Here is an 8,364-nt window from a genome sequence, read left to right as displayed (position 1 = left end):
AGGAGCTGATTGGCCTCCTCCTGTAATTGCATATCATGCTCCATGGGTTGAATAGCCTCATCCTGTTCTGGTGTAACAGGGTCAAATGCTTGAAGATCCTTCTGCTGTTCCTGTGTAACAGGCTGGAGAAGTGGAATGGATTCCTCCATTGGCTGTGTAATTGTCTTCTGTCGCTGACTCCTTCCGGTGCTCTATGTAAAAATACGACCATCTTTCACTCTCATAAACTCCAATGGGTATTGGATCAACCTTATCACCCTTTCTTTATATGTTAAGACCTTCATTGAAGTAATCAGTTGAGGGAACCATCTCTGAGCTTCTTCCAATATAATAATATTCTTTCTTCAGTGAGGAGATTAAATATGTACACAAGATTCCAGATGTGATCTCACTAGGATAATCTACAGCAGCAGCAACACTTTACCAGCCTGCTGTAAAGTTCCCACCCAGTTTCGAGCAGTCTCAGCCGTCTGCGGGAAATACGCAGCATTGCTGAGAGACCATTCCCCTTCTCTTCTCCACCAGCATAACGGAAGATCTAGTGAAAATACCACAATGACACTTGAGATGAGCGAATAACCCTGACGTGATTATTTCAATGTCCACAAAAGCCTCACAAAATGTCTCACCTGAATCTACCATTAATCTCCCCAGCGGCCACATCACTCAGATTCAACAGAACCTGATAAGGTGGAGCTTCGAGACAGCAAGGAGAAACAAACATTGATGAAAGTTATATATAAAAGTGAAAGCTGCAATACAGAGGTTGGGTATGCTATAAAACGGAAATAAATACGTAGGTTTGTGGGTACTACAGTGATAATGATCAGTTACAAGCTACATCTAAACTGTTTTAATCTATGTGAATGCTCATGCTGGGAAAATGGTCTTTATGACTAAGTTTGAGATGGTTTCCTTTAACAGCATTTTGAGCACTGAGATAGAGGTCAGGTAGTTTTCGAATTGATGTTATGTGATCAGAAGAGCTAACTGAAAAAATTGCTGTAAAGGAGGTGCTGGGAATATTAATCATAAGGTATTGAATTTTATATGACGTCGAATACAAACTTTTTTTTGAAATTGTGGTTATAAACCTGAGTCATGTAAGTGGTGAATGTATGAGGGGTAAATTAGCTTCAGTGAATTGGAGAAGTACATGAAAAAGATTTACTGGCAGACAGGCAATGGTTGTTGTTTAAATAAACACATTAAATTTACAATATATACATCCCCACCAGAGGGCAAACAGCAAAAGGGTAAGGTGACTTACCAATAGTTAACAAAAGAAGATAAAGTTTGCATTAGATCAAAGGAAGCAGCTCAGAAAAATGCCAGATATTGTGGTAAGCAATGGATTCAGAAATATATGGGGCTCAACAAAGGAGGATCAATGAACTGATAAGAAATCCAAAAAGAACAAGAATACAAAGTAACAAGAAACATAAGGATGACCAAGCGTTTCTCTCGATACTTGATGGGAAAGTGAAGGCAAAGACACGTGTGGAATGGTGAATATCCACACAAGGTAATTTCTTACAGAACAACGAGTAAATTACAGAGAAACTAAACAGTTACTTTCATGTATATTTTATTAAAGGCAATATTAACTGATGGAGAAATTCAGTTTGTGTTCTCCAGTGATTCACAAAATGAAAGGAGATCGCAGTGAAGCTTAGAAAGTTCACACAGAGAGACGGACTGACACAGAGGCATGGAGAAGTGTTGCCAGGCAAGGTTAGGGATAATCAGAAGATGTTGTCCACGTATATCATTCGGAACAGAATAACCAGGAAACAATTAGGGAAAATTCGAGACCAAGGGAGCACTCTGTGTGTGAAGCTAGAGAACATTGATCGATTGCTACATGAGAGCTCTATATCTGTTTTACTTGGGAGATTGAGGATGCATGGACAGAATTCAAGAAGATGGATTGGGAAGCTCTCGAACATACTGATACAAGATGCGAACAGGGATCAGAGGCTTTGGCTGGTATAAAATTGCACTGATTGCCAGGTCTGGGTGAGTTGTAAAACAGGCTGCTATTGAGACAAAGGACAAAAAACCCTGAGTCAAATACTTAAGTTAAATCTGGCCAGAGGGAAGTTGGAGATGCCAGATGACTGAGGACAACTAATGTGGTCCCACTTTATGGGAAGGGTGGCGGAAATAGACTGGGGAGTTGTAGACCAGTCAGCAGTAGATCAGTGTTAGGCCAAGTATTGGAGAAAATTGATTTTCATTTAGAGAGGCAAGGATTGATCAGGGATAGTCAGCATGTCATCATAAGGGGAAGCCATTCCAAAAGAAATTTATTGTATATTTTCGAGGATGTTGTTTAGATGGTTTTTCAACAAGGCCATTGACAAAGCCAGATTTGGGAAACTGATATATTTAAAAAGTCATGATATCAAGGGTAACTTAATGAGTTACACTAAACATTGTCTTAGTGGCAAGAAACAGAGGGTGGTGGCGGAAGGCTGTTTGTGTGACTGGAGACCAGTGTCTGCTGGTGTACCACAGGGATCAGTGTCCTGTCCCTTATTATTTGTGACATTCATAAATGATCTAGATGTGAATGTGTAGGGGTGTGGGGGAATGTGATAATTAAGTTTGTGTTTGACACAAAAAGATTGGCTGGATGGTTGGCAGTGAGGAGGAAGGCCTTATGTTACAGATGGAATGGTCAGATGGAAAGTAACCCTGATAACTAAAAAGTGATGTACTTTGGAAGAAGGAACCAAAAATAGAGGTATGCAATGAAAGGCAGCTCACTGGGAAGCTCAGAGGGTGTTTCCCCATAGATCCCTGAATGTGACTGCACAGGCTAACAAGTTAGGGAAAAACTAAGGACTGCAGATGTTTGAGATCAGAATCACGAAGTGTAGTTCTGGAAAAGCAGCCGGTCAGGCAACATCCAAGGAGCAGGAGAGTCGACGTTTTGAGCATACGTTTTCATTAAGGAATAATGGCCACATTCCTGATGAAGAGCTTATTCTCAAAACATCGACTTTCCCGCTTCTCGGATGCTGGTTGATCTGCTGTGCTTTTCCAACAACACACTTTTTGACTGAGGTTAATAGGTTAGTTAAGAAGGCAGAGGGAACCGTAGGCACAGCCTTCATTCACCAACATATACATCGTCAGAGCTATACATGTCTATGGTTAGGCCACGAAGGAACACTTTGTGTAGTTCTGCAAATCTTATTCCAGGAAGGATGTGATTGCACTGCAGGGGGTGCAAAGGAGATTCACCAGGATGTTCCCTGGGATGGAGCATATCAGCTATGGAGAGAGACTGGGTAAGCTTGGATTCTTTACTTTGGAGCAGAGAACACTGGGGCAGAGGTGATTCAGAAGGATAAGATTACGAGGGAGATTTTCATAAGGATTTTTGCTGAAGTCCCAAGCCCAGTGTGCAAAATCAAATCTTATAGGATTGTGGCGAATATTTGGACATGGTTTCAGAACGGGACAGCTGGCAGGAAAGAGTGAGTATTTTTTTTTAAAATTTTGATTTTATGATCAGGTGTATCTTACAGGATAAATTCAACAAAATACAGGGAAAAGCTTCCACGTGTTGTCACAAAGTGGTGCCATTTTGAATAATTGAAGAAAATGTAATAAACAGAGGATACAGCTTCAAGAGAGTTGATTGGTTGTGAGCCAGTTCTTCACCATCGACAAGCCCTGCAACCCAATCCCTCATGACAGCTACATCACCATCAATACCAGACCCCAGCAACATTGAAGATGCTGATCCTCAGGCACCATCTTTGCCACTGGGCAGATACTCCACCATCACCGGCTCATTGCCCCCTGTGCCAGGCCATTCCAATGTCTTGCTTCGGAGAAGTAAGTAAGGTCTCACACTCCACTGCGCTCAGCTTGAGGTCCAAACTCTGGGTCCAGCTTGAATCCAGTAAGTTACAGAGAGAAAAGTGAGGAAGAAAATAAGAAAAAGGCATCAGGTCAGAGTGTACAAGCTCCAGCAAAGGAGCCCTTGGACCGGAAACACTGGAATAAAAGGATCATTTTATTGGAGATGAAGGTTCGTGGAGAATCTCAGGAATATGTTGTTGGGTCCCAGCTATTCGCAAACATCTCAAACATTTTAAGGCGGAATCAATTGCAATATATCTCAGTATGCTGTAGGAGAAATGCAATGAGGAGATTCTCGGCCATGATGAGAACGTGGGAGGCTCCCTGAGTTGAATGACATACTCCTTCCCCGATGTTTCTGTGCAGTCTGTGGGAAAGCGCTGTCCATGTTGTCACAAGCATTCAGGTGTTAGGAAGGAGATCACTGCAGGGTCGATAGGACTGTGTTTCCCGTTCCCTTTACCGATAACGAGGCTGGTGCCGGCTTTCTGTCGGGTTATCCTTTAAGACCTCGGAGTAGTTTGCTACAATATTTGGCTTGCTTGGCTGATTCAGAGACCATTGAAGAATTTATCACATGGCTGTGTGTCTAGAGTCACTCTGAGGCCAGACCAGGAAAGCACGGGAGATTCACTTCCTGAAAGTACATTGGGGGAGCAAATTGGTGTTTGCAATCGACATTGGCTTCAAGATCACTGTCACTGACACCAAATTTTAGATCTCGACATTTTATTAATTGCTTTTAACTTCCACCAGCTGCCATAGCATTAGCCTGGTCTGGATTAGTAATCCAGTGATATTTCCACAACAGCACCATCTCCACATGGGGACCTATCGGAAACCACACAGAGCAGGTAATTTATCTGCTGCTTGACAGCTCTGTCAAAAATAACTCCCACCAATGTGACTGTCGTGATGGAATTGAGGGGGTGATATTAGTCATACTGCAATTATTTTCCTCTTAAGGGACATGTCATAGTAATTTTCCATATTGCCAGATAGATGTCAGAATCGGAAATGAAATGGAACAGCTACCCCAGAACAGGGCTTGTTGTACATTGCTTGTATCGCATCCACTGTGTTCAGATGTTTCTTCATGTCACATAGAGCGAATCAAATCTATGAATCTGTGAGCATCCTGACGAGGTGAGTTGAATCATAACCTCAACACTTCTGGCTGAGTATAGTGTAGATACGAATCCTTGTATATTGTACTGATGTGCAGGACAGTTCCATTATTTAGGATGGGGACATGTGTATGATCCTGCCCTGCAGTAAGTTGATTAATTCATTTATGACTGGGTGTGGCAGGACTGCTGAGCTTCGATCTGATCTGTTAGTCTTCGGATCATTGCGCCCTCTCTATCAGATGTTAGTTCTGCTGTTTGGAATGTAACCAGTCAAGTGTGGTATCTTTAACGGGTTGTCATCAGTTTTAGGTACACATGGTTCTGACCCTTCATGTTTACCCACACACGTCACTGAACCATAGATCAGCTTGATGGTAATGGTAGACTGAAGGATTATCCGGGGCACAAAGTTACAGATAATAGTTAAATATAATTCTGCTTCTGCTGATTCTGTGGTGTACAGCACCACATGGAATTCACGGTTTGAGCTGCAGTATCTCCAATACAGTTCTACTGTCTGTTGTCCAGTTCACACCGAGACCCATTCACCCATCATCCATGTACTCAGTGACCTACTCTGGTTTCTAATGTGGTACACGTCCAATTCTATATTTTCATTCCACTGAGGGTTTCTCCATGGTGTCACACTTACAGCTTGTCTCATTCCTCAACACACTTTAATATATTCATCTGAATCCTTTTCCTTCCATTATGTGCTACCTTCGGTGGTTAGAGTGAAAACATTTCCCTCTGTTTCTCTCCCTGACTAAGAGTAAGAGCTCTGTAGTGTCAGTGAAGCCAGCCTTACGTAGTTTCAGAACCAATGAATTTGTGCAACTTGTGTTATCATTCACTTCCCGGTATGTGGCGCTCCAGGTTGGACAGGGGGTTTGAGCAACGTTGACACACATCTTTGAAACAAACAGAAACAAAGAAGTCTGGCAGCATCTGTGGCGTGAAAGTAGAGTTAATCATTGCTTCTAGTGATCATTCTTCAAGGCTCACAGATTCCTTTTTTTGTTCTGGTTTCAGATTTCCAGTAGCAACAGTTAATTGTTTTATTGAAAATGCGTTTTGTTCATTTCTGGAGAAGCACGGTAGATATGCAGCATCTACAGAGACAGAGAAACAGAGTTAGCGTTTCAAGTCCAGTGTGACACTTCTTCAGAACAGAAAAGGGTTGGAAAAAGGGCTTTTAAATCCCTTGACAGAGGTAGTGGAAGACTGACGGGAAACAAACGGTGTGCAGGCGTAATGCCACTGACATATGGACTTTTGTTTGTGGTAAAAGAAAATCGAATGGAAAATGAGTACACATTAGATTGTAAAGGGGGGAATTGGGTTCGTGAAATGTGAGGTGTTACTCGAGCCTGGGTTGTGCTTCATTGGAATATTGCAGCTTCCCAGGACTGAAATGTTAGCATGAGAGCAAGGTAGGTTAGTGAAATGGGAAACAATGAGAGGGTCAGGGCTCTTGCTTCAGACAGAATGGGAGTGTTCCTCAATGCAGTCTCTGTTTGGTTTCCCCAATTTAAAGGAGACTGAGTTGTGAGCAGCAATGACAGGAGGCTGGATGGAAAGATGACAAGTGAAATGCTGCTTCTACTGGAAGGTGTGTGTTGGGTTGTTAAGAAATGAGGAATCAGTTAGCGATCTTTTCAAATGTCCAAATGTATTTCTTCTTATATATAGACTACATAGTTCCACAACTTGGATAGAGTTAGTACTACAGTGCGGAAGGCCATAGTTAATAAATTTGGAGCTGGATAAACGCAGCAGACCAGACAGAGTCAGAGGAGCAAAAAGGCAATATTTTGATCTTGGACCTTTCGTCAGGACTGGTGATGTGAAGGGGAGCCCAGAAATTGAGTGATGGGATATGAAAGGCAGAAGGGTAGGTATGATGGTGGTGTATGTATACATACAGGTATGAGGTTACTGTAATTGGTCAGTGGGAAGGTTGGAGCGGATATGTGAGTGAGAAGATGGACTGGGTGGGTCTAGTCAGGGAGTACAGAAATGGGTTAAGGCTGTGAGGGGGAGGGACGTTGGTGTTGCTCCTGTCAATATTGAGGCCATTGGGCTATCAGCTTCAAAGGTAAACTCTCAGGTGGTGTTCCTCTGACAGTGATCAGGCTAAGGATGGGCATGTCCCTGGACGAGTTGAATTAAAATAGAAGGTAACTGGAAAGTTGGGTTGGTTGTTGCATATAGAGCACTGGTGCTCCACACAGAGCCTGATCCTGCCCCACCAAGCACGTCTCCAACTCCCGATGTGGTCTCCTTTCTATTAGGGAGGCCAAAGGGAGATTCAGGGACATATTCATGGAGCATCCGCTCACTGCACGCTTTAACCAACCCAACATTCCAGTTGCCATCCATTTCAATTAATCCCGCACACCATCACCTCAAGCTCATCCGGCCATAGGTCCATCCTTGGACTCCTCTAATGTCTGAGTGAGGCGAAACAGAAACTGGTGAACACAACCAGATCTTTCAGCTGGAGAGCTTACAGTGCATGGTCTCAATATTGACTTCACTGGCTTCAAAATCTCTCCACATACAGCCTTATCCCATGTCCACCTTCCCTGACCTGACCTAAGCTGTCCATCTTCCTATTTGCATATTTGCTGCACCCTTCCCACTGTCTAATGTCTGAGTGAGGCGAAACAGAAACTGGTGAACACAACCAGATCTTTCAGCTGGAGAGCTTACAGTGCATGGTCTCAATATTGACTTCACTGGCTTCAAAATCTCTCCACATACAGCCTTATCCCATGTCCACCTTCCCTGACCTGACCTAAGCTGTCCATCTTCCTATTTGCATATTTGCTGCACCCTTCCCACTGACCAATCACAAAATCCCTCTACTTGTATCCCCTATCGCCATTACACCTACCCTTCCCCCAGCTCCACGCCCCTCCCGCTAATAACTTCCCGGCCCCCCCTCCCCCTGCCCCAATCCTGATGAAGTTTTCCATGCTGAAACGTTGACTTTCCTGTTCCTAGGATGCTGTCTGACCTGCTGTGCATTTTCAGCTTCATATGTATTGGCTACATAGTTGCACATTGAGACCTCCGCAGCACCAGATTTATTGTGTTTTATATAATTTTTTTAGTCTGTTTACTGACAAGCTTATCTCAACATTCTCACTACAGGGTCTAGGAAACAGTCTCTTTGTCATTAATGCTCCTGTCTGCTTCGAACTGATTTTCTTCGTTTCAACCGTACTTTCAACTTTGCTGTTCGCAATAACATTGTAAGTGTAACACTTGTTATGCTGTAGCTTAATCACACCACGTCCAATATACTTCACAACGTCCTTGTTCTTATACTCCACGCATCTATTCATAA

Source organism: Chiloscyllium plagiosum, chromosome 8 (assembly GCF_004010195.1).
Source record: "Chiloscyllium plagiosum isolate BGI_BamShark_2017 chromosome 8, ASM401019v2, whole genome shotgun sequence".
Taxonomy (NCBI): Eukaryota; Metazoa; Chordata; class Chondrichthyes; order Orectolobiformes; family Hemiscylliidae; genus Chiloscyllium; species Chiloscyllium plagiosum.
Note: the sequence above shows the minus strand (reverse complement) of the source record.